This window comes from Phascolarctos cinereus, unplaced genomic scaffold (assembly GCF_003287225.1).
Source record: "Phascolarctos cinereus isolate Bilbo 61053 unplaced genomic scaffold, phaCin_HiC Scaffold_9;HRSCAF=440, whole genome shotgun sequence".
NCBI lineage: Eukaryota > Metazoa > Chordata > Mammalia > Diprotodontia > Phascolarctidae > Phascolarctos > Phascolarctos cinereus.
The window spans coordinates 191,604,069-191,631,275 of record NW_027556402.1 but is presented as its reverse complement, the minus strand read 5'-3'; the positions used below and the strand labels follow the sequence as shown (position 1 = coordinate 191,631,275).

General features: G+C 39.7%; 1 protein-coding gene and 1 long non-coding RNA gene across 6 annotated transcripts in view; one reads left to right on the top strand and one right to left on the bottom strand.

The window, feature by feature from the left end:
- The window catches only part of SORCS2 (sortilin related VPS10 domain containing receptor 2), a 1,236,053-nt gene that overhangs the window by 1,181,345 nt on the left and 27,501 nt on the right, over positions 1-27,207 (bottom strand). The gene's annotated exons all lie outside the window — the stretch shown is intronic.
- The window catches only part of LOC110212202 (uncharacterized), a 41,700-nt gene continuing 21,449 nt past the window's right edge, over positions 6,957-27,207 (top strand). Inside the window, exons 1-2 of the long non-coding RNA XR_002325597.2 lie at positions 6,957-12,620; positions 26,079-26,225. This is a non-coding gene — a long non-coding RNA (uncharacterized LOC110212202). The remainder of the gene's footprint in view (positions 12,621-26,078; positions 26,226-27,207) is intronic.

The window sequence follows — 27,207 nt, the reverse complement described above, 5'->3', positions numbered from 1 at the left end:
ATCCAAGGGAAATTCAATCTAGGTATGAGGATATGGGAATCATCTAAGTAGAGATGATCATTAAACCCATAGAAGCAGACGAGATCACCAATGGAGAGAGCATAAAGGTGGGGTCAAGACAGAGCCTCATGCTAACACACAATGAGTGAGCAAAGGAGGCTATCAGACAGGCATGAAGTGAACCAGGAGACAGCAGTGTCACAGAAGCTGGTGGAGAAGAAAAGGCCCCACATCAATCAGAATAAACCCCAAAGCCTTAGCCATTCAGGATGCCTCTCCCACATTGTAATCAGAGATGTCTAATTCAGTACTCCTCTACCACCTTGAATCCACATCTTTATTTTTTATGGTTCCATTTTGGTAGCATTAACCAGAAAGATTATACTACAAGTTCATGTTTTAGATAGTTATAGCACAGATATATGTTAGTATTTTTAATTATAACATAGTTGTAACAACCCACACTTTGTGTTTTACAGAAACAAAGCATCTTGATACCACTGTCTCATTTAATTCTCTTGAGACCCTGGGGCAAAAGTTGTGCCAGTGTCATCACTATTTTTACAGAAGAGGAAAATAAGAATAAGAGAAGGTAAGAACCTCAGGCTGCAGAGAAGGTAAAGGCCAGAATCTAAACCCGCAACATCTACCTGTGTGACCTTGGGTAAGTCCCCTAACCTTCCTTGGCTTTAGTTTCCTCATTGTAAAATGAGAGAGTTAAACAACAAGGCCTCTCAAGTTTCTTTTTGCCCAAGATCTATGATCTATCAGAAAGCACTACCCTTTTATATGAAGCAATTTGTGGCTAAGTTAATTATATCTGCTTTACTCAGAGTTCTTAGACAATACTGTCAAAGTCAAAAAGAAATTGGGGCCAACAGATCATACTTGAGGATTCCTGTGAGCCATATGTTAACTTAGACAACCATATGTCATCTATATACTGTTGCATTCTTATTTGTTTTATTAAATGTTTCCTAATTACACTTTAATCGGGTTCAGGCCACACTTGGTACTGTTGAGGGCCACGTGTTTGACACCTCTGTTCTAAGAGAAACAATAACTTTGACTCAGATTTCTGAAACAGATGTTCATTTTGAATTGACAAGCTGCAGTATACTAGAGAACCATGAGTGTCAGAACCGATTTGTGATTAAGCAACAAAGATAATTTAACTGATTATAAACAGAAAATGAGAACTTGATTACTGAACAGAAGTTAAGTGGTTATCAGAGAGGACCTAGAGTTTGAACCCACAAATATAAGGGAAGAAAGAGGAAGAGGGTGAAAGGTTACAATTCAGAAGTGTATCAGCTAAGCTTGAATGGGGAAATGAAACAATTGGTATTGATGTTACAGTAAGTGCAGCTGAGCAGAATAGATTAAAAACAGAGAAGCACAGAAATCACCCACCAGATCAACTAATTTGCCTAATGCCAACACAGCAAGACTGTTAGTCAAGCACAATGTGGATCAACTCAGATTACCAATAGAAGCATCTGTTCAACATAGGAGCTACATTCATCAAGTAACTTTTATAGAGAGTTCCTGAGACAGAAAACGGACACTGAAGTTTATAGTTCCTGAGTAGTGAGTTAATTCAAGCACATGGATTTTCCTCACTCACATGATACCTGGCCAACTTCCTTTAAGTATGTGTCTGATCTCTCTCACAGATACTGTGTATATTGGTGGGTGAGTGTGACCCAAGTTTATGTGTTATTTCTGCATCTGCTTTCACGTGAGTACCTTTGCTGTTATTTTTATTTCTTTTTGCTTCATGTTAAGTGAACAGTTATATTTAAGATCCAAAATCTTCACCATTGTGAACAGCTTGTTTGTACAAATGGAAACGCTTCAGTGGGAGCTCAAGAACTAAAGTGGTGAGTAAAGGAGATATATTCTCCCACAACAGTGTTACTTCTAGAACCCTGGGAGAATTTGAAGGTAACCTCATAGTGGTGGTGCTTCACTGGTAACCTACACCTGCCAATGAGAAGGCACAGCTCAGAGCAAGCAAGCCAGCCCAGGGACAGCCCTGTGTGAGAGATATGAGTGTTCCAGTATGGGTGGTCTACTCCCATGCACACATTACTGTATAATGCTAAGTTGCAGAGAAAGTATTCATCTGCATTGATATAGGAAATTTCTCACTAGGGACTCCCTATGCTGATAAGATATTCAATCTGATGTTAAAAAAAAAAAACCTTTTTTAAGTCCAAGTTCAGGTTAAGGCTATGACACTAACCAGTTCTGTAACCCTGAAAAAGTCACTTCCACTTTCTGAGCCTCATCAGTAAAGGAGATGATAATAATCTGACTCTATATTTCACAGGATTGCTATAAGGAAAACTCTTTAAACAAAATCAGTGTAGAAGTATGAGTTGTTTCTTTTAACTGCCTCACCTGTTGTGAAGAAAGAGCTTTGTAAACATGAGAACACTTTGGAAATGGAGTAGTTGTTACTATTATTCAAATTTGCAAATAGCTATGGGTTCTTATTTATTTCAGCATTCCTTCCAAGCAGGCAAGGGGAAAATTGAAAAAGCATCCTAAGAAAGTCAGCCTCCCAGGGCTGTAATCCAGGATTCCACACTTGGGCAGTAAAGCAGCCAAACCCTCCAGGCCAGATCATCTGTCCTGCGAACATCCCAGTGGCAGGAGTTAAGAGGGCTGCAGAAGGAGAAATGACCCATTGAGAAATAAAGCTTGCCTGAGTAAAATGGATATATTTCAGCCAAATGAGAGTCTAAAGGGCACTGAGCACCAGCTTTAAGCAAGGAAAAGCAGCAGTGTCTGGAGATCAGAGCCCCGGAGGGTTGTCCGGATGGCAAAACGAATATACATATACACTGTTCTGAACTGTAGTAGAAGCTGACAAAATGAGGCCAGTGAACCCTGGCCTGGAATTGAGCTCTATAAGAGCATCCAGAGGTGGTCATGTGACACTATGCATTTCCATGAAAGCCCTTGAGCTGACTCTGGTTATACGTACACTGCAGTAGACCAGATCCCCTTTTGTAGAACCAGGAGATAGGGAAACAGTAAGTGAAGGGTCACCCAAGAAAGAGATCAACAATGAATGAGTGAATGGGTGGATGGTTGGGGGGATGAAAGGATGGATGGATGGATGGATGAATGAATAAATGAATGAAAAAACTTTTATTAAGTATTTACTACATGCCAAACATTGTGCTAAGCACAGGGAATACAAGGGAAAAAATTATATAGTTGTAGTGACTGTGGATAATTCTAGGGGAACTATATATGCACCAGATCAGTCTGAAGACAGTTCACCCTCAAATATAGGCTATACACTTAAAATGAAATCTCTTTTAAAGGGGGAAAAATATGTATCTAGTAACATCACAAAAAATGATGTAGAGGTAAAAGCACTGGACTCGGAATTTGTACACCTGGGTTTGAATCCTGGCCTAACAATTAGCAGTGTGAGATTGGTCAAATCACATCCACTCTGGGTCCCAGTTTCTTCATCTCTGAAATGAAGATTGTCCTTTCCAGCTCTATGTTCTGTTATCTATGACCCTATAATTCTAAGAAATGGTCATGTGAATAAAATATAATCCCTAAGAAAGTTAATTTTTATCCTTAATTAAATGTAAATATTTAATTTCACTTGTTTCATGATGGCTATCTTCATTTTCAATCCTTTTACTATTGCTTTCTTCTCTACCCCTGATACTAAGAAGAGGAAAAAAAACACAGTCAAATTTTATACCAGAAAGAACATTGGATTTGAAACCAGGAGATCTGGGTTCAAATACAAGATCTCCTTTTAACTTCTTATATGAACTTAGGAAAATCTTTCTGAGACTTCCAGATGAAATCTCATCTGAAATATGAGGGGACTGGACTAAGTGATTGTTAAGGTCCCCTCCTGCTTAGGGTGAAAATAGGAGACTATATTTGGATCAACATGATTACTCCATTTTGACAATATGTCAAAAATTGAGGGATCTATAATTTCCACATATACCCCACACAAAGTTGCCCTGAGCAACATCGTTTCACAGCTACAATCAAATGCTCACATAAGGAACTGAAACTGTGTTATGATGTCCTCGAGCCACTCACAGATTTATAAAATCAGCAGACACGGTCAGCTCTCCTTGGCATCTTTTGCATAAAATCATGTTTTCATGGAACCAATCAATAGCATTAGGCAGGCCATGCCTATATATGGGTGGAGCACCATATCCAAAGGAACATGATGATTATTATAACAAGAAAAATAATATCAATAATATTTCTACATTTCTTCAGCACAGCAAGGTAACAAAGCACCTTTTTTCCTAGTCCTATGAGGTAAGGTAATACTGTTATTATTCAAACACTTTACAGATGAAGAAGAGAGATTAAGAGAAGTTAAGTGATTTGACCAGGCTTAACAGCTGGTATATATCAAGTACATGGCTCAAATACAAGGATTCTGGCAAGGCAAGTCCTCTTTATATTACATTTATGGACCACTGCTCTTTTAAATACAGGCATAATCAACATAATATAGCCCAAATTAATACACCCTTGTAATAATGCTACTAATATAGGAGAACCATCATAAAATACTGAAAGCACAATATAACATCATTAAGCTGATAGCCAAAGATAGCTGGGATTCTGGGATAGCTGGTGATGATATCTAGTTTCTCTGTGGCTTCGATTCCATTATCTTGTCTATTTAATGTCTTACTCATAATTTCCTATCCTGCCCTCCATAATGTTATGTTTTCATATCCACTGGTGATGTTCAGGAGGGCATGCCTGAATAAGAGAAGAATTCTAGGAAAAGAGAAGTACCTCAGTTCTGCTTAGTATTTACTAAAGATTAAAGGTGACAAAAGTGGGAATGAGTTTAAAATTCACTAGAAAGGATTAAGGTTAAACTTTAAGAAGAGTCTCACGAGTCTGGATTTGAACCCTGACCAATGTTTTTTTTAAAACAGAGTTATTTCTACTATACCACACTGTAATTCTCTCAAGAAACCAAAGTTTTATGGGAGTTTAGGAAGGGAGTGATCATTTCTGACAGGGGCAACATTTGAACTGAATGGAATGGAACAGCTAGAGGTGAGAGAAAAGAGCATCCCAGAAGAGGAGAAAGCATCATCATAGGCACAATGAAAGACATGTAATCTAAATAAAACTTGAATTAGCTAGAATACCAGGTGGCTAAAGGTGAGTAGGAGGATGGAAGGATGGAAAGGCAGATTTGGCCAAAACATGGTGGGCCTTGGATGCCTGGTAAAGGTAAAAGAGCTTATACTTTATTCCATAGGTGATGGAGAACTATTGATGATTTTTAGTCAGAGTAGCCACAATCAAAACTTTCTGTACTCATCTTTGCCAGAAAGTTTGTTTTAAGATCTTGTAGTGCAGAATCACTAAATATTAGAGTAGGAAAAAAATCTCACCCTCAGTATCCATCTGGTCTAAGTCATATTTCCAAAGGAATTCCTACTACAACATACCCAACAAGTAATTAGCAACACAGTGCCTAGCATATAGTTTTGCTGTTGTTCAGTCATGTCTGACTTTTTGTGACCCCGTGAACCGTAGTATGCCAGGCCCTACTATCCTCTGCTATCTTTCAAAGTCTGTCCAAGTTCATGTTCATTGTTTCTGTGATACTATCTATCCATCTGATCATCTGCCATCCTTTTTCCCTTTTGCCTTCAATCTTTTCCAACATCATGGTCTTTTCCAATGAGTCCCATCTTTTCATTATGTGGCCAAAGTACTTAAGCTTCAGCTTCAGTATTTGACCTTCCAGTGAATAGCCCAAATTAATTTCTTTAAGTATTGACTGATTTGATCTCCTTGCTGTTCAAGGGACTCTCAAAAGTCTTCTCCAGCACCACAGTTTGAAAGCATCAGTTCTGTGGTACTCAGCTTTCTTTATAATCCAACTCTCACAGCCATCCATTGCTACTGGAAAAACCATAGCTTTGACCTATTGGACTTTAGTTGGCTAGATGATGTCTCTGTTTTTTAGCATGCTCTCCAGATTTACCATAGCTTTCCTTCCAAGGAACACGTGTCTTTTAATGGTAGGTGCTTAATAAATGTAGCCAACTGACTGACTTACCTGGTCATCCAGCCTCAACATAAACACCTTCAATGAAAATCCCACTCTTTCCTACTGCAATCCATTCTACTTGTAAAGGGCTCTAATTAACAGGAAATTGTTCCCAATGCCATGCCTAAAATACATCACTTCAGCTAAGAGCAACACTGGACATACTCGAGGTTCAGCTATTGTCAATGTCCTTGACAGACCAGGCCCCTGCTAGAATTTGAAGACAAACTAGTGTCACCAAAGAAAACTGCACAGTACCTCATACCCCTGGCTCTTGGCTCTGCCTTCTGGAGCCTAACAGAAGTGTAGCTCTTCAAATATTGGGAAATATCGTCCCCTCCTCTAGGCTTTATCTTTTTCAGGCTAAATGCCTCTCCCCTGCTTCCTTTAAGTGACCCTCACACAGATTCCCTTTATGTAGAGTATTTATGCATATATATGTGAGATAAGTTGTTCTGATTAAACACATTAACCTCAGCAGCTATTCTTAGTAGAGTCCATCCACCTCACTCCCTTGACATACAGGCAGATGAGTAAATGAATTAACTTTGTGGCTAAGCATATATAATTCAATTAGCAGCATTTGCGTTTGTGATAAGGGGATTATAGAGTGTAGAAAGTGATGAAATTGTTCTTGTCTCCAAATGACTATTTCTTCCACCTAAACAAAATAGAGCTAACAATTGGGCCAGAAACAAGTTACCTGTCCTCTCTCATTAAGCGAGGCCATAAGGATTAATCCCTCCCCTCACCTCCTACCACTTGATTCTGCTCTGACAGATGTCAGCCTGAGGCTGTGTCATGGAGATGGGGTTGGGGGGGTGTGGGGTGGGAGAGAAGAGATGGGGAAGATGGAAATAGCAAGGGGAATGGTGTACCCAGTGTCAGTGTGTCTTCACCGGACTTACAAAAAGTAAGGATGGATGGTGTCCAGCAAAAGCCAGGGACAGATGGAGTCCCAGGGGGACTGACCAGGGTTTCTCTTATCTTGTATGGCATCAAGCATGCTGTCAGCATTCCACACAGGATAACAGCCCTAGACACAATCCACCTGTTAAAAATAAACCTGAGCAATAAATTTCCTTTGGCTGAGACTGTCAGGGAAGGGGGAGACTTAACCCTCAAGAAGAGGATGATTTATGCATGAGACTATAAGGTGGCACTACAAGCCCACTGTTTCTTCTTAGCTGGAGGAATGGAGGCAAGTCCCTCCCAACTGGACACCCTCACTTTCCCTATCAATTTAACCACTTGTCATGACTCAACATATTAACAGCTAACATTTATATAGCATTTTAATGTGATCTTCCTATCTACCTACCTACTTCTCCAGCCTGCTGTGAGGAAAATACTGCATGAACAAGAAAACACTGTAGAATTGTGCTGTGTGTGTGCATGTATGTAAATATATGTGTATGTCTAGATTAAACATGTTAAGTGTGCACATGCCTATGTATATAACATGTTTCATATGTAAATATGCAGGTGTTTCATATGTACTTTGGGTTTGTACCATTATATTGTGCATGTTATGTGTATACATCACATATATAACAGGTGTGTTATATGCATCTGCAAGCATTTATTTCGTTAGGCATGCATATGGGATGTATATATTTGCATATGTATTGCCTTTCTTTGTTGTCTCTAGTGCTTATAGTGACTGCCAGAATGACTGATTTCACTTGGTGAATGGTGACTTCATTTGTACAGGGAAGTCTCAGAGAGGATACTCCCTCTACCAATGGCATCTCAGCACATCCTCTAAAAATGTATCATCTTAGACAGTTGTCTTGGCCCCTAAGAATTGTCCCCACAGAGTTGTTATGAGGATCAAATGAAATAATACATAGGTAAAGTATTTTGCAAACCTTAAAATGCTATCTAAATATCAGCTGTTGTTATCTTGAGTCACAAGAAGTGGTATTTGAAGCCAGCTCCTTCTTGTTGTTGTTCTTTTTTTATTTCTAGTGAGAGGTATGGTGGCAAAAGAGCCAGTTTTCAAGTTGACAAGACCTGAATTCCAATTCTGCCTCTCATACCCCCCCACTGGGTGAACCCAAGCAAATCACCTAACATCTCTGATCCCAAGTGACTCAGACTCTAAATTACAGAGCATCCACTCACTTAATGCTGACACAGGGAGTTGGGACTGGGGAAAGGAGAGAGGAGGGGATTGCTAGTGTACTGAAATCCTAGGTCCAGACCAAAAAACGTATGACAATTGGCCCTCCACTCAAGTACTACTCCAGAACACCCTTAAAAGTGGGGAGCTGACCCTCTGTCCTTGAAGACTAGGCCAGTACAATGCGCAGGTTTCTGGCAAGATTATGGCTCCTAGAAGTACTAAAGTCAGTCTCATACTAGGTGAATGTATACATACAATTACAAGCTGGGTTTTGCTCCCTGCATAAAGTCAAGGCTATTTTAGCTATCCCCTCCAATGAATGCCTCATCATGGCTGGAAGGTGAGCTGGTATCCCATCAAGCCATTATGCCAGCAGAGCTTGTGGCATGTCCTATCAAGCCTAGAGGAGCTCTGAGAGCATGCCCAGTAACAGTCTATGCCAGGGGTGAGGAACCTGCAACCTCAGGACCACATGTGGCTATCAAGTGCAGCCCTTTGACTGAGTCCAAACATCACAGAACAAATCCTTTATTAAGGATAATGGACTCTATGTCACAGAAGGCTCAAGCGCAAGAGGCTCATCCATCGTAGGATACCAGGTGATGGACTTTTTTCTAGACACAGCTACTCGCCAATTACCAAATGAGGAAGGCTTGGGGTCTGGAAGGTATGGTCATGCCAATGAAGTCGTGGATCTTTGAGGTAGGGAAATCAATATCAATTGGTAAATTACTCTGTGGACCAAAGGTTCTTAACCTGGAGTCTATGAATTTCTAAAAACATATTTTGGTAACTGAATTTCAATATAGTTGATTTTTGTTTCTTTTATAATCCTATTGATTTTATTTTATATTTTGAAAACCCATTATTCTAAGAAGGGGTCTCTAGGCTTCACCAGGCTGCTAGAGGAGTTTATAACAAAAAGACTAGGAACCCCTGCTCTGGTAATTTTCTGTGTCCCACTATCACATGGCACCACAGGCAGAGGATTGGGCTTGGAGCCAGGACACCATGCTCCAATACTTTTGTGGGAATCTCTCCCCCCCTTTAAGGCTTAGCTTCAGCCCACCTCCTACATCATCACCACCCCATTTATATGGCTTTAAGATTTTTAAGTTATTATATCATTTTATTCTCACAACAACACTGAGAAAAGGATGCTATTATTGTCCCCATTTCACAGATGAAGAAACTCAGAAAGAGGTTGTGACTTGTCCAGGGTCACATAGCTAATGGCATCTGAGGAAGGATTTGAACTCAGGACCAGTGCTTCAGTCAGGTCCTGTACCACCTAATTCCTACCTAAGGGCTTTCCTTATTTCCCCCCTCATAGATGTTAGTGTTTTCTTTAAATTCCTTTGTATTTGTTTAATCTGTGTGCATGCTATACTCTCCCACTTGCCCATCCCTCAAAAGTTCCTTGAAAGCAGAAACTATTTAGGGTAGAGATGGATGTCTCTGAATCTCAAGACTTATCTTAGTGCCTTGCTTGCATTTATTAGCTGTCAATCATAAGTGTTGCATTGAATGGCATGTGTTCTGGGGGCAGATCTCTTAAACTTTACAAAATGAATTCACCTCACCTGTGAAACAAGGGTAGGGAATCTTTATTGCCAACTTAATTCTCACTTATTCACATTGTTATTGAGGTTTAAAATTCACAAAGCACTTTCCTCACATCAGCCCTGTTAGGTAGGTCAGTGAAGTTCTAAGGGTGGAAATGACTTGCCCGGGGGTCACACAAGTAAGTGTCAGGGTTGGTTGTAAAGTATAAAGCATCACAGAATTTTTAGGTACTGCTTAAGACTGCCACTCAGCACTGACTCTAGCACTGCCTCCAGATATACCAGAGCATTCTTGACCTCCAGATTGCTGCATGGTCCTGGTGGTCTTAAGCCAGATTTTGTCACCATCCCCAGAAAGCATTTATGAAGCTCTGCAGCCTCTGCCTTACAATGTGAGCCACGTCGACATGGCCTCTGCCCTCCTGGAACATTTTCTAAAAAGTGCAGCAAAGACAGCATGAGCTTTGAGGCCACCTTGGCTCAGAGAGTCAGGGAAACGTCATGTAGAGATGGCAGCAGGGGAGTGGGACACTAGATAATTGATGGTTTAATATTTATGGAAAATCCACTTGCAAGAGATGTGGGTCTTACAGAGTAGCAATTTATATTCCATATAGTTAGCAGAAACCTTAGAGGTGGGAAAAGAGATTGTTTATAGGGAGAACCCTAATTGCAGAACTGGTCAGTCGATTGTAAAGTGAGGAGACTGAAAGTTCTCAAATCTCAGTTTCCTCTAAAGTCACCAAATGCCCCCCTTTCTCCCTAATGCTTCTTTTCGTTATTGAAGATTCTGCATCCTAAAAGAGTTAGAAATCATGAACTCAGAATATTCAAGTTGGAAGGGCATTAGAACATGGAATGGAGGTATCTGAAAACAGAGAATACTGACATCAATTCAACTCAATTAAATTTCATTTGATAAACATTCATTAGGTTCTTATTATGTGCCAGGCACCATACTGGGAAATATAAGAACTAGAAGAGAACGTTAAAGGAGGGAACATAAAGCATTAGAGTCAGGAAGGTCCTTCAAACACAGAACTAGAATGTTAGAGCTAGAAAGGATATTAGAACCTAAAGAGACCTCAGAGATCATCCAGTCTAGGGCTTCTCAGCCTTTTTTGTGTCCTAGATTGCCTTGGAAATCTAATGCAGTCAATGGTTTCCTCAGAATAATGGGTGTTTTTAAATAAATGACAAAAATACTATATTTTAGTTAGAAAGCAAAAAGAAAGATGTAATTTTTCCCATCCAGGTTCACAGGACCCCTGAACCAGGTTTAAGATCCCCTGATGTAGTCCCAACCACCTAATTTTAAAGATGAGGAAACTGAAGCTCAGAGAGAGGTCTATAAATAAGAATGTGATAGATGATTTCCATAGCATCATCTAGAAGTAATCTAGATGTAATCTAGAACCCTTCTAGGGTCCCTTCCCTAGGGAAGGAACTTTGAAATTCTATAATTCCAATCCCACAGCAATCTAGGGAGCCAATAATGTTAGAGGGATAACATTTATAACAACTTATATATGATAAATGTCATGTTGTTATAAGTAAACTAAGACCAGAGAAGGGAAGGGACTTTCCCAGGCAGGAACCCCTTTCACAAATGGCTCAGCTGAGATCTGAACTCAGATCCTTTAACTTCCAAACCTAGTTCCCTTGCCACTCTACCAGGCTGACATCTTCAGGAAAGGGAAGCAACCATTTCAGGAATGGTGGCAGATAGCAAATTCAGCAAAAAAAAAAAAAAGCCCAGAAAGCAGGATGAATTTTTTTTACTATTTATCTAATACATGCTGATATAATTTTCAGAGGTTTAGTATCACAGCTTCACTTCCCACTCATCTCCCTTCTTCACACTAATTGCAAATGTGCTAAAATGTCAATTACCAGTCTCCTTTTCCCATACTTTAATGCTGTATTTAGTCTTCCTTTTTAGGGAGGCAGCAGGTTCACTAAAGAGCTACATTCCATAGAGGCCATCAGAAGGAATGGCCAGACATCTGGAATATCCCTAACCTTACGACCTTTTACAGTACTACTATTCAAGACATGGTCAAACTGCTTACCTCTTAGAGATACTGTGTTGTAGAAGAAATGACACTGGGCTCAGAGACACTAAACCCAGGTTTTAGTCCTAGAACCAGAACTGCTTGACCTTTGGATAAGTCTTTTGGCTCTTAGCTCCCGCAATTTAAAAATGGGGGCAATAATCCTTGCACCATCTACCTCACAAAATTGTGAGGTAAGCATTTTGTAAACCTTAATATGCCACAGAAATGGATATTGTTATTTTGTATGATAATAATGTCTCCACCTAGGAAGCCACCTTATTCCTACACTCCAGGTATGAAAAAAGGTAAAGTTCTAAGGCACAGGAGGCAGAGTACAATAGAATTTAAGGGCTGGAAGGGACATAAGAGACTATTTAATCTAACCTTGGGACAGCTAAGTGATACATTGGATAGAGCTGCAGGCCAGGAGTCAGGAAAACTCAACTTCATAAGTTCAAATCCAGCCTTAGACACTTACTGGCTGTGTGACCCTGGGCAAGTCATTTAACCCTTTTTGCCTCAGTTTCCTCATCTGTGAAATGAGCTAGAGAAGGAAATGGCAAACTACCTCCAGTATCTTTGCCAAGAAAACCCCAAATGGGATCATGAAGAGTCCGACAGGACTAAACAATAACAATCTAAACTTTTTCTTTTTACAGGGAGAAAAGTGAAGCCAATGGAGAGGGGAAAAAAATTATTTGGACAAGGTCACTCACACACCTGTTCATGAGCCATATCCTGAGAAGAGGCCAGAGCACAGCTTTCACTGAATGGTAAGTTTTGAGAGGCTTGAGATACCCTATAATAGAGTTGACCTTTTATCTGAGGTCAAGCTAGGCACCCTTCCTTCAGCCTCTTAAAAGGAAATACATGCACCAATCATAGCACCTGCATACAAAAAAAAAAAAAGCTCTCCTGTCTCCCTGACCCCAATCCCTGGTACCAAGCAAAGCATTTTGTTCTAGCATTGACCTTCTTGAGATGTAATTTTCCTGAGGTCCAATGTCCCCATATCAGCTGAAACTGGAATCTCCCCACCCAGCCATTAAGTCCCTCCTCACTTTCCTCCAACTATTAAATGGAATTACATATGTAAAACACTTTGCCAACTTTAAAGTGTTTTATTCATGTAAGTTATGATGGACCTTTCCCATGTTGTGCTATAAAATATATGTATTGCTATCAATCAAGCAGCCCTGCTTCTCTGACTAACTCTGCCAACCATTAAAAAGCTTTTCCGTTCATCAAACTCTAAATTTGTCTTTTTGTAACTTCCTTCTGGCATCTAGGACCAAGCAGAAGAAGTCTAATCATCCTTCTTCCACATAGCAGCCCTCCCAGAACTTGAACCATGATAGCACCCCTTCTCCAAGCTAAAAATTTCCTGTTCTTTCAACTAATCCTCATATGGCATGAGCTGGAGTATTCTATCTCCTCTCCCCTATAGAAGCAGCTACATAGCGGATAGAGGGTTGGGCTTGGAGTCAGGTAGATCTGAGTTCAACTCCAGCTTCACACTAGCTGTATAACTCTGGGTGAGTCACTTAACCTCTATTTTCATCCATTTTCTCACCTGTAAAGTATGGGTGATAATAATACTATCTCCCAGGGTTGTTATGAGGATCAAATGAGGTAATATTTGTAAATCACTTAGCATGGTGCATGTCACACAGTAGGTGGTTCATAAATGCTTGTTCCTTTGTTTCCCCTTCTCTATAACCTTCCAACTTATCAATGTCCTTCCTAAAATGTAGCACTGAAAACTAAATGCTCCAGAGTAGTATCTCAAGTCCTGGACACTGTCTGTCTCTTAAGGCAGCCCAATAATGTGTTTTCAGTCTTGGAGCAACATATCATACTGCTGACTTTTATTAAGTTTGAGGTCTAGTAAAACCCCCAGATCTTTCTCAGGTGAACTGCTGTTTAGTCATGCCTGTCCCATCTTGTATTTATGCTATCGTGTCACAGTGATTTTTTTTAACTCAAGCCTAAGATTTTGCAAAATACATGAAACCCTATTGCGTTTCATCTTAGTAGATCTGGCCCAACATTCTAAGCTACCAAGCTATGTTTGAATACTGTCATCCAGTATGTTAATGTGTGCTCTCTCTCTCTCTCTCTCTTTCTTTCTCTCTATCTATCTATCCATCTCAACCTCTCCCCACCCCAGCTGAGTATCATCTACAAATTTCGTAATCCTTCCACTTGTGCTTTCACCCAAGTTTTTAAATAAGATTGTGAAATACCACAGGACACAGTTGATATCTAACTATTAATGACTAGCCCTTGAGTCCTGCCATTCTACTAGTTCCAAATCTGCCTAATTATATTCTCATCTAACCTATACCTCTCCAACTTTTCCACCAAAAAAAAAAAACAGCATGATAGATTTTTTTTGGCAAATGCTTTACTAAAATCTCAGTAAACTATAGCTACAGCATTCCCTTCTTCTACCAGTCTCATAACCCTGTCAAAAAATAAATATGGTTACTTTATCAAAACCTGCCTTTGAGTAAACCCTGCTAGCTCTTTGTTACTCATTGTCATGAAAATAGTGCTCAATTTGGAATTAGAGGACCTGTGTAATCTTGGGCAAGTGAGTCAGTCTCTCTGGGCCTCAGTTTTCTCATGTATAAAATAAGAGTTTTGGACTAGATAACTTCTAAGGTCCCTTCCCATGCTAAATCTGTGATTCTGCAATGCTATGTGTTCACTAACCATGTTGTTAATAGCATATCCCACAATTTCATCAAGAATCAAAGTCATGATCACTGGCCTAGAGTTTATAGGCTTCCTTCTTTCTTCCCATTTTTGAAAATCAAATACCATGTTGTCCTCTTCTTTCACATGCTGCCTTTCCTGTTCTATATGGTCATTCACAGATAGATGACAGTGACTCAGTAATGACACCCATCATTTTATTCAGTGCCATTGGATGAAGTTCATTTGAATTCTTCAAAGGCAGCTTACTATTTCTTTATTTATCTTGGCTACCACCTCCCCATGAGCCACTTTTGTTCTGTTCTTTCTAGGCCAAAGATTGTTTTCCTTGCCAGAAAAACAGTCAAAACAAGAGCTGAGAAGCTCTGCACTTTCTCTGTCATCGGTTATCTTTGTCCCATCCACCCTGAGCATCCATCCTATCCTGGAGCCACCTCTCTTCTCTAGCATGGCTACTTTTTTTCTCTTCTTAGTTTTTCTTTCCAGCCTCAACTCCTTCTCAGCCTTAGCATTCCTGACACTATTCTGGCCCATGCTTTTGTATTCAACCTGTTACTTACTCTTGCTTCTATCTTCTGCTCATGTCTTTTTAAAATCCAAGCTAATTGATTGGTGCCCTGTGCATCCACACTGGTCTCTTTTGATAGCTGTCCTCCCCCTACACCCCACCACACAAACACAGCCTGCACCCTTCCCTTCTTTCTCATTGGGAACGTTTCTTTGTGTTTTCAGAATTTCATTCTTAAGCACTCCCAATTCCTCCTGGGCTGAATTGTAGTCCACTGGACCCTACATATCTTTTCTCAAAACCCTTTGAAACTCACAGAGTTCTTGAATGTGTGTCAGACCATGCCCAGCTTCCCTCTCCTTTTCTATCTCCCTGTTGTTCTCTAATTTCTAGAATGAGGCCTATGGCAGGCTGATGATTGAATTCAATCAATAAGTTAAGAAGCAAATACTAAGTATGTGGCCAGTACTGTTCTTAGTATTGGGTATTAGAGAGATGGGAACTAGGGAGAGGGAGAGAGAGAGAGAGAGAGAGAGAGAGAGAGAGAGAGAGAGAGAGAGAGAGAGAGAGAGAGAGAGAGAGAGAAAGAGAGAGAGAGAGAGAGAGGCAAAGAGAGAGGGAGAAGGAGAAAGAAAGAAGGAGAAGGGGGAAACTCTAGCTACTTTAAAAGGATGGGCTCAGTCTCTTAACATCTTACAGAACCCCATGAGCACCTTCATGAACACACGCCAGTGATGTCACTGTACTGCTGAGACCCAGGAATGTCAGTTACTAGGGGTTTCTGGTCAATATAGCCAAATAACACTTGTTGTCTGTTCATCCATTCAATCAATTAGTCAATAAACATTTATTAGCATCTACTATGTGCCAGGCACTGTGCTAAGTTTCTTCCATATGAAAGGATTTTCATTAAGAAATGAGGGAGTAAAAAAAGATGAATAAGACACAGGTCCTAATCTCAAGAAATTTGCAATCTAGTAGAAATGAAAAGATGTGTATATAGGTAACTATAGTTCAAAATATAATTGATAATGCACTAGGACCACAGATTTACAACAGGAAGAGACTTTTGAGGTCTAGTCCAACTCCTTCATTTTATAGATGGAGAAATGGAAAGTAGGAAAGAAAGTGACTTGCCCAAAGTCACACAGACAGTAAGTAGCAGAGTCAGGATTTGAATGCAGGTTTGGACTCCGCCTCCAAATCCAATTCTCTTTTCACTATCCCATACTGCCTCCCTAAGAGAGATATGAAGTGCTGTGGAAGTGGGGAAGAGGGAGCGGTCACTATTACTTGGTGAGGGGTGGGGAGAGGGGATCAAGAAACACTCCAAGGATGAAGTAGCATTTGATTTGGACCTTAAAGGATAGGTGAGATTTGTCCATGTAGAGCATAGAGGTGGGGATGAGTTTGAGGGGGGAGTCTAGAAGGAAGGGATGAGAGGATTGGGGATGGGAGACTGGAGAGACATTCCAGACAGAGGTAACACCATGAGAAGAAGCAGAGATGGGCAACTGAAGGACATCTTTGGAGAATGGCCCAGTTTGGTTACTGTGTAAGAAGTGTAAAGGAGAGTGAAGAGATGTCCAGAAGGCTAGCACCAGAGGCCCAAGGCACATCAATTTCATCAATCGATGCAAGATTTTTTAAAATTTTGTATAACTTTATTGTTTTCTATAACTCATATCTGTACAAGTGCCTTTAAATACAAAAAAAAAATACAAGCAGATATTATCACTTTACCCTGAAATAAAATTTTAATCCTACTATCTCTACTATGTGCACTGTATCGATTGATTTAGCTTGGTCCTTCAAGGTATTCTTAAATCCCAGTCTTTTTCATGCCAGGATAGGACTAAATGATAAATAGCCTTCACTTTCAAGCTAAAGAGTTTAGATCTGATTCAGTAGGGAGCCACTGAAGTTTTCTGAGTGCAAAGAAAGGATTGGAGCCATCAATTAAGATTAATCTAAAAGAGACATAGGATTGGTAAGAGGAGGAGTGACTGGGGGCAGGGAATACAATTAACAGATTCCCTCTAGTTTGTCTACCTCCCACTTAGGAATGGTCCAGTATAGGCTTTGGATAGGAAGCTAAACTTCTTAAGTTAAAAAAAAACTGCAAAGGATCCACGGTGCTATTTAGTCTCTTCCACTGGTGGCTAAGTATAATGAGCAGACAGGGCCTCTGTCCATCAGGCCCAGGCTGGAGAAGAACTGAGAGGTAAAGTGATGTGCCCAGGGTGATACAGCTAGTGTCTTCAGCAGATTTGAAGTTAGTTCTTCTTGATTTCAGGTCCACTATTAATTAAGCACCTACTATGTGTTAGGCACTGTGTTAAGCACTGGGGATACAAAGAAAGGCAAAAGACAGTCTCTGATCTCAAGGAGCTAACAGTCTAATCAGAGGGAAAAGCAAACAACTACATAAAATGAACTCTATCAGGGATAAATTGGAAATAATCTAAAGAGGGAAGGCACTAGAATTAAGGGGGATTTCCTCAGTCTTCACACAGTCCTGGGTTTTATGCTATCTGATGCACTTCCCAAGTGACATTATGATCCTCCATCACTGACATCTTCAGCCCAAGGACTATCCAAATATTGTCTGGCCACAAGAGGAGCTAAGCCCATGACTTCCCCTGGGCAAGAATGAATCTTGGAGAAGCTGGTTTCATTTCTTAAGTTACTCTGAAGAGAAAGGGAAGGACAATATGCTCTCCCAGGAGTGGACGCAGACATTGTTTCATTGCCTTACTATTTATTCTTACCCTGATGAAATGTGTTACTGCTTCAGTGCTGCCCCTTGTCTGGTTCTCTTGGCCTGGTGAACATGTGATTTCCCAAGCCTGAATTAACCTAATGTTGCCAGGTGTTTTTTTCCTTCCCTAATTGGAGGAGGGCAGCATATTACCACAGAAATCCTCATAAGTGGAAACCATGTTCCACATTCAAGCAATTCTAACGAGCTACAACATGAAGTGACTTGCCCAAGGTCACAAAGGTGACATTTGTTAAAGTGGCAGAACCAGGAAGCCATAGAACCCAATGATTTCTAAGGTTCCGTCCCACTCTCACATTTGGTGATCTTTATCCCATTTCTAACATCCTACAATTGAACTGAATCAAAATGAATTTAACTGAAATGAACTCTTAAGAAACTCCTGGGAAAGCCAATAATTGGGTCCAGGCGATTTCAAATCAAACAGTGCATGATCCTAAAATACAAGTCTGATCATGTCAGCCCTCTAATCAATTAACTCCAGGAGCAAATAAATTTGTTTGGCATTCAAAGCCCTTCATAACCTAACCCCCTCCTCCTACCTTGCTGGTCTTATCACACCCTACTCCTCTTTAATCCAGTGACACTGGCCTCTTGGCTTTTCCACAAACAAGACGCTCCATCTCTCTGCTCCTGGCATTCTCTCTGGCTGTCCCCTATACCTAGAATGTTCTCCTTCTTCCACTCCAACTCTTGACTTCCCTGGCTTCCTTTAAGTCCCAACTAAGATATCACCTTCTACAGGAAGCCATCCCCAATCCCTCTTAATTCCAATGCCTTCCCTCTATTAACTATTTCCTATTTATCCTGTGTATAGCTTGCTCCGTATATATTTGTTTTCATGTTGTCTCCCCTATTAAACTGTAAGTTCCTTGAGGGCAGGGATTGTCTTTTGTCTCTTTTGGTATCCCTACCAGGTAAACCATATCAGTGCCTGACATGTAGTGGGCACTTAATAAATGTTTTTTGAATTGACAACAAAACCTTGATCTGTAGTGGTTAAGCTCAAAGTCTCAGAGATGGCCTCTTATTTGCCCCCATTTTTAACTTATGGCATGACTATAGTCCATGGTTGTAAAATATGGCTATATTGTATATATGCATATCGTAGTACATGGCTATATTGTATATGTTGTATATATGCATATTGTAGCATGTGGCTATATTGTATATATGTATATTATAGCATGTGGCTATATTGTAGGCAGATAATCACAGTGGCTAAAGAATTTGCCCTGGAGCCAGGAAGACCTGGATTCAAATGCTGCCTCTGACATATTATTAGCTATGTGACAGTGATCAAGTCATTCTTAAACTTTGGTTTTTCCACACTAGATAATGAGGATATTATTTTCCAGAAAGACTTCACAAGGTTTCCATGAGGCTCACATGGTAAAATACTTTAAAAATCAAGTAAAAAGATCTCTTCTTGTTTTCCATTTAACTCAACATTTATTAAACATCTACTGTGTTCAGGGCACTGTGCCAAGCACTGCGGACACAGCTGATGCCGTACCTCAAGATGGCCTATAGGTGAGATACAACATCACAAATATACAAATAGACAAATAGAAGAGTTCATAGTTGAGGTTTACAATGTTTTTCTCATGTCAATCCTAGCAGGCAAACAGTGACTTTCCTAGGTGTAGAAGGGCTAAGACCTGAATTCTAACTCTAGGCCCAGTGTCCTCCCACTATGCCAGGCTGCCTCACAGAAAGAACATAATAATGCAAAGGAGATGCCCATAGCACTTAAGAAAATATGAGGATCTATGCTCACTTTGAGCTGAGGGGATCGGGAAGAGGTGGCACCTGAATGGGTCCCTGAGGAAGAGAAGGATTTTAATAGGCAAATAGAAGAGAGAATCAGCACTTAGCATGGTGAGCCGCACATAGTAGGTGCTTAATATATGTTTACTGAATGAATGAATGAATGGGAAGGGAGTACCTTTCAGGAAAAGAAAAATGCACAGAAATAAGAGCATAGGAAGAGATTAGAGGATAGCTATCAGGCTCGCTTAGTGAAACCAGAGAGTGCTTTAGAGGTGAACAAGTCATGTGAAATAAAGCTTGTGAGGTAGGCTGAAAATTATAGGAGGTTCTTGAATGCTAAGCCCAGGATGTCAGTATCCATTCTTTGTGTTCAGTCATTTTCAGTTGTGTCCAACCCTTCATGGCCCCATTTGGAATTTTCTAGGCAAAGATACTGGAGTAGTTTGCCATTTCCTTCTTCAGTTTATTTTACAGATGAGAAAACTGAGGCAGACAGGGTTAAGTGACTAGCCTTATGGTCACATAGCTAGTGCATGTCTGAGGTCAGATTTGAACTCAGGAAGATGAGTCTTCCTGGCTCCAGGCTTAGTGCACTATCTGCTGTGACACTTAGCTGCCCCCTCAATACCTATGGTGTTGGCTTATTCTTCTGGTTACAGGGATCCCCCACCTAAAACAACACTTCCAAGAAAAGTCAGGAAAGAGGCTGCTTTTGCCCAATGGTTTAATATCAGAGGATCTAAAAATTCTTCCCCCACAGGTATTTAAGAAGGAATTCTTAAAGAGATTTAGATTCCAAAATTTGTTCAAGGCCCAACTATGATTTCCCTTGAAGATGTCTGATTATGATCACTTTACCAACCCACCTCCAGTACAAATAGGGTGAGGCAGGAACAGTGTGGGCAAGTTTCTTGTATTTCATGAAGTTACAAATGTAAGAGTTGGTGTGGACCTTAGAATAAGGCAGTTTTATGTAAGGCAAAATGTATTAAATTTTGAGTCAAAAATCTTGGGTTCAAATCATGACTTGCTACCTATGTGACTTGTGCCAGATCATTTTGCATTTCTAAGCCTCAATTTCTTCAACCACAAAATAGGAACAATAATATATTTTTGCCAACTACCTCACAGGGTTGTTTCAAGACAAGTATTTTGTAAACTCTAATGTGACAGAGAAATGCAAATAGTCTAGGTGAACCTCTCCATTGCCCTCATTTTACAGATGAGGAAACTGAGGCTCAGGGAAGCCAAAAGTGACTTGTCTAAGGTCACATGGCCAGTGAAGTGGTAGATCGTGGACTTGAACCCTGGTCTCTTCACTCACAGGTTACTATTTTCCCACCAAGACTGAGCATTCGATTTCTTTTTCCCAGCCCTCTATACCTGAGAAGTTAGAATTCCACCAACCATTTTACTAAACCATCTAACAGAATTTAATTATACCGCAGAAACTGTAAACTAACAGGTAGAAGAACTTGCTTTTATCAGAACCACTTTCCTACACAAAAGACTGAATAATTGACAGACTGACTGCTTATAGTAAGTACTGAGACATCAAAAGCTTCCGTACGTGGTTCTGAAAGGGCTATTTGAATAATCTCAGGTAAAACCAGCATAAATAAAAGATGAGCATTCACTTGTTGATTAAGGCCATTTGCTGGACCAACTCAGATACCCAAAGGATGACAGCCTGAATAGAAATCATTTCTGAATGAAACAAGCCGGTTCCCCAGCCAGCGATTAGCCAACTTTTGGACCAAAAAAAGCATTCTGAAGATTGACAAATCCAAATGAGGGTGACCAGGATTCAGAGGGAACCCAGAATCATGCCATATCAGGATGAGATCAAGGAAGCAGAAATGTTTAGCCTAGACAAGTACATGCTCTCTCCAGGTATTTATGGGGCTGTCAAGCTGAAGTAGGATTTGACATGTTTTGCTTACCTCTAGAGGACAAAACTAAGGGCCATTTTAGCTTCTTTACAGAAAAAATTTCCTCATAATAATGAGTTTCTTTAGGAGGTAGTAAGTTCTCTATCAATGAGGGGCCTTTAAGAGACCATTTTTTAAAAAAACACTATAAAGGGAAAAGGACCCACATATACAAAAACATTTATAGCAGCTCTTCTTGTGGTGGCAAAGAATTGGAAATTGAGGGGATGCCTATCAATTGGGGAATGGCTGAACAAGTTGTGGTATATGATTGTTATGGAATACTGTTGTGCTATAAGAAATGATGAGCAGGTGGATTTCAGAAAAACCTGGAAAAATACTTAAATGAACTGATGCAAAGTGAAGTGAGCAGAACTAGGAGAACATTGTACACAGTAACAGCAATAATCAATCGATGTACAATGTTCAACTATGAATGACTTAGCTCTTCGCAGTAATACAATGATCTAAGACAATTCCAAAGGACTCACAATGGAAAATGCTCTCCACATCCAGAGAAAGAACTGCTGGACTCTGAATGCAGATTGAAGTATAGTATTTTCACTTTTTTTCATGGTTTTTCTCTCTTGGACTGTTTCTTCTTTCACAACATGACTAATATGGAAACATGTTTTCCATGAGTGCACATATATAACTACTATATCAAATTGCTTACCATCTTTGGGAGGGGGAAGTGAGGGAGGAGGGAGAAAATTTGGAGCTCAATTTTTTTAAATGAATGTTGAAAATTGTCTTTATGTGTTGTTTTAAAAATAAAATATTATTTAAAAAGAAAAAAATAGAGGAAACCATACAACCATTTGGTGGGGATTCTAAAGAGCTAATTCCTGCTTCAACACAGAATGAACTAGATCACTGTCACTCTCATTCATTGCCCCTAGTCCTTTTTTCTCAGGTCAAGCAGAACAAGTCTAATTAATCTTTGACATAACAGCCCTTCTGGTATTTGAAGGACAGATGTCATTCCCCATGACCATCACATCATCTCTCCTGTAGGCAGAACATCCCCCAGTTTCTTCAAATGTTCCCAACAAGACATAATTCTTCTTACTATCCTAATCACCCTCCTCTTGATCGGCTCCAGCTTGCCCATGTCCCCCATCAAATGTGGTACTGAACACAATACTTCAAATGAAAACTGGACTGGGATGCTTTGCAACCTCCCTGAATTCAAATAATCAACAAAAAGCTATAAACAACCTCCTTTGTACAGAGCACTTTGCCCAGTGAGAGAGAGACACACAAGTTTTCTACAAGCTACATGCCCTGATCTGGAGGAGCTTTCAGTCCAAAAGCTGAAATAATACAGAAGCAACTCCCACTTTGGTCCTCATTCAGTTGCAGTACTCACTGGCACCACCCTAGCTATATTCATTCTTCCATGTGCCAAAGAACTTTGGTGTCTTTATTAACACTCTTGAGGACATTATTTTAACATCTCAAAGAAGAGAAACTATTGCATGCTTTAATGAGGTCCAGGGGACAGCTGGGTAGCCCCAAGGGGTATGGACAGCTATTTAAATATGCAAGTGAAAAGTCAACCATAATCAGATGCTTAATTGGGTGCCTAAATTTAACTGACACATTTACCCACATAAGAAATTATGATTTATTAAATGCTACTCTGTTTATTAAAGCATTCTTTTCCTCTCTCTCTCTCTCTCTCTCTCTCTCTCTCTCTCACACACACACACACACACACACACACACACACACACACACACACACACACAAATTATCTGTCAGGTGATTGGATTTTGGAATACAGTTGTTTGGAATGGGGGGGAAAGGATTCAAGAGGAAATAGGGAGGTGACAATGTTGTTCTTCATTATTTCCTATGAGATATTTGAAATATAAGTGTAGCTTAAGTAATTGTCACAAAGACAAAAGTAAACATGGACCAAATTTTAAAAAAACTGTTAGTTGTAAATGAGAAAAGGTACCTCAGAAATTGTAGCCCAAGATCACATAGCTATTAAATATCTGAGGGCAAGATATGAATCCAGGTCTTCTTGACTCCAAGACAAACACACTATAATATACCTTGTCATCTTTAGTAATAATAACAATTAATAATGAGATACTTAAATCTTCATATACTCTATACTCTATACAGTGTGGTTACCTTTGTATCCTTAGCAGCTAGCAGAGTACATTGCACAAAGCAAACAATACAAGTTAATCAAATGTGTTTGTTGAATGCATTCATATTAAAGGCATGTTATATAGAATGTTCCCATCAGATAAAGCAAAAATCTCACATTAAAACTCTATTTTAGAGACCCTTTTTGTCATTAAACTTGCTGACTTCAAAGGGATTTCTACTTTTCATTTTCTTTTATTATCTTAAATATCACCTAACACAAATATTCCAATACACAAAGAACAAAAAGTTACATGAAACTATGAATATATTATGTATAGTTTGCTTTTTTTAGTATTAAATTTAGCAAGCCAGTAATAAATTTGCTTCTGGTTTTTTTTTCACCTCTTGAACTCTTCAGAGGAATTTCAAAATAATAACTCTGTAGTCATATAAAAATGTTCTTAATCACTATTGATTAGAGACATGCAAATCAAAAGCAACAGCGAGGTGCCACCTCCCACCTATAAGATTGGCTAATATGACAAAAAAGGAAAATATTGGATGTTGGAAGGAATGAGGGAAAACTGGGACACTAATGCGTTGCTGGTGGAGTTGTGAATTGATCTAACCATTCTGGAGAGCAATTTGGAACTACGCCCAAAGGGCTATAAAACTGTGCATACCCTTTGATCTAGCAATATCACTGCTAGATCTATTTCCCAAAGACATCCAATAAAAAGGGGGGAAAGGATCTATTTGTATCAAAAATATTTACAGCAGCTCTCTTTGTGGTGACTAAGAATTGAAATCTAAGGGAGTCCCATCAATTGGAGAATGGCTAAACAAGCAGTGGGATATGGTTGTAATGGTATATTATTGTGCTATAAGAAATGATAAGCAGGATGATTTCAGAAAAACCTGGAAAGACTTATATGAACTGATGGACAGTGAAGTGAACAGAAGCAGAAGAACACTGTACACAGTAACAGCAATATTGTTCAATAAAGAACTATGAATGACAACTATTCTCAGCAATGCAATGATCCAACACAATCCCAAAGGACTAATGATGGAGCATACTATCTGCCTCCAGAGAAAAAACTAATATTGTTTCAATACAGACTGAAGCATGCTATTTTTCACTTTTTTTTTCTTTCATCTGAGTCTTGTACAAAATGACTAGTATGGAAATCTTTTACATAATTGCACATGTATAACCCCTATATGATTGCTTACCGTCTCAGGGAAGGGGGAGGAGAGGGAGGGAGGGATAGAATTTGGAACACAAAACTTTAAATAAAAATGTTTCAAAAATAATTAATAACCACAATTGGCATTTAATTAGCACTTTAAAGTTTGCAGACTGGTTACATATGCCATCTTGCTTGAGCTTCACAATATCCCTATAAAATGGGTGCTACTATTATTCCCATTTTACGGATAAGGAAGCTGGGGCAGACAGACAAACAAAAACACAGGAGGACTAAAGGATCAACCTTCAGTTAACATGGAAAAAGGTTCCAAGACAATGATTTTAACTCCCTAGATTTTGATTTTTCATCCTATATCTTGGGACCAAATAGAAGAATTGGGGATGGGGAAGAGAGAGAGAAAGAGAGAGAGAGAGAGAGAGAGAGAGAGAGAGAGAGAGAGAGAGAGAGAGAGAGAGAGAGAGAGAGAGAGATGTTCCTTTAACAAGTAGAGAAGTTTTTAAAGTTTCTGGAATCTCTTGGGAAAACAATTATTTCAACTGTCTTGACTTGATGAAGAAGCTATAATTAATATCTATGAAACGTTAAGATAAAAAAATTTGCAGACTAAAATACTCATGTGATTTCAAGGTAATTAACAGTTTGGTCTCAGCATCAGTAAAAATAGCCTTTCACCTGAAACTCATTTTCTTTTTGGCGACTGAAGCCATTATGTGAGTGACGGTGGATAGGACAAGCGATTAGAATCCTTTTATGGAACACAGATGGGAGGTGACACCCATCATCAGGAGAGGCAAGTTCCCCTGGTCCGATTAGGAGAACAAACCATCCTTGTGTATTGCCTCTGTAATTTTTTAACCAGTCCTCTGCTCCAGTCAAACACCATCGATTTTCCCCAAAGGTATCTATGCTTTCCTTCTTCTCTGCCTTTGCTCATCTCATTCTCGCCAGGTCTGCTCTTCTACTTCCTCACTCTCCAAAGCCTACCTGTTCCTCAAAACTCAGCTAGAGTTCCTCCTCCTCCATAAAGCCTTCCCCAGACTGCTATGGAAGAGTGCCATGATTATAACAACGAGAACAGCTCAGATCTGTTTTAGTACCTAGGATTTACTTAAAAAGTGCTTTCCTTATGTCACCTGTTTTATTCTCACAGCACCCTATAAGACAAATGGCGTACTATTATCTTCATATTACAGAAGGAAATGCAGAGGCTCAGAGGAAAAAAAAATGGACTTGCCCAAAGACAGAGAGCTAACAAGTGGGAAATCAAGACTCAAATCCAGGTCTTCTGATCCACAGTGACCAGCATGGTTTAGCAGCAGAAAGAGTCAAGGATTGTTGAGGTCAGTGGTCAGTCATTTTTGAGTCACGTGATACTCTTTGTGACCCCATTTGGGGTTTTCTTGGCAAACATATTGAAGTGATTTGCCATTTCCTTCTCCAGCTCATTTTACAGATTAGGAAACTGAGGCAAACTGGGTTAAGTGACTTGCCCAGGGTCACACAACTAGTAAGTATATGAGGCCAGATTTGAACTCATGTCTTCCTGACTCCAGGCCCAACACTGTAACCATGGAACAACTTGACTGCCCAAGAATCAAAGGATATGAGTTTAAATCTAGGCACCATTACTTATCATGTGTGTATGAAACATTGAACAAGTTATGTTATCTCTCTAAGTCTCAAGTGCCTGCTCTTAAAATGAGCCATTTGGACTAGAATCTCTCTATGGTTTCCGCTACATCTAAATCCTATGACCTATGACCACTCCATCTTCTGAAATCTCATAGCACTTATTGTCTGGGTCTCTCACTTAGCAATTAATCACGTACTGCCTTGGGACATTTCTTGCATTATCGTCCTGTATTTTGAATCCATTTTGTCCAACTAAACTTGTCCAATTATCTTACAATCTTCTTGACTCTTAAAAGCTTATATAATCATATAAATCTATAAGTTCTGGACTTTGAAGGGACCTCATAGACCAGCTCTAAAATTAAAGCTATTTTTGAAGCAGGAATCTCCAGAAATATCCCTGGAAGGTAGTCATCCAGCAGCTGTTTGAAAGCTACCAGAGATATTAAAGCTATTCCATTTTTGATTCAACCTCCTTATTACGAGCAGACAAAGCAGGCTTTTTTTCTTCCTTAATCTTGGGACTCCTTGCAGCCACTGCACAAGGCCCTACTTACAGGAGATAGTGAATAAATGTCTGATTGTATTTTAAATTCAACCTATAGGTTACTCAATTTCCTTTCCTTGTCTCTGGTGGAATTCATACTGGAATGCCATTTGGAATGCTGTTCTGAGAGTCTAGGCTATGGA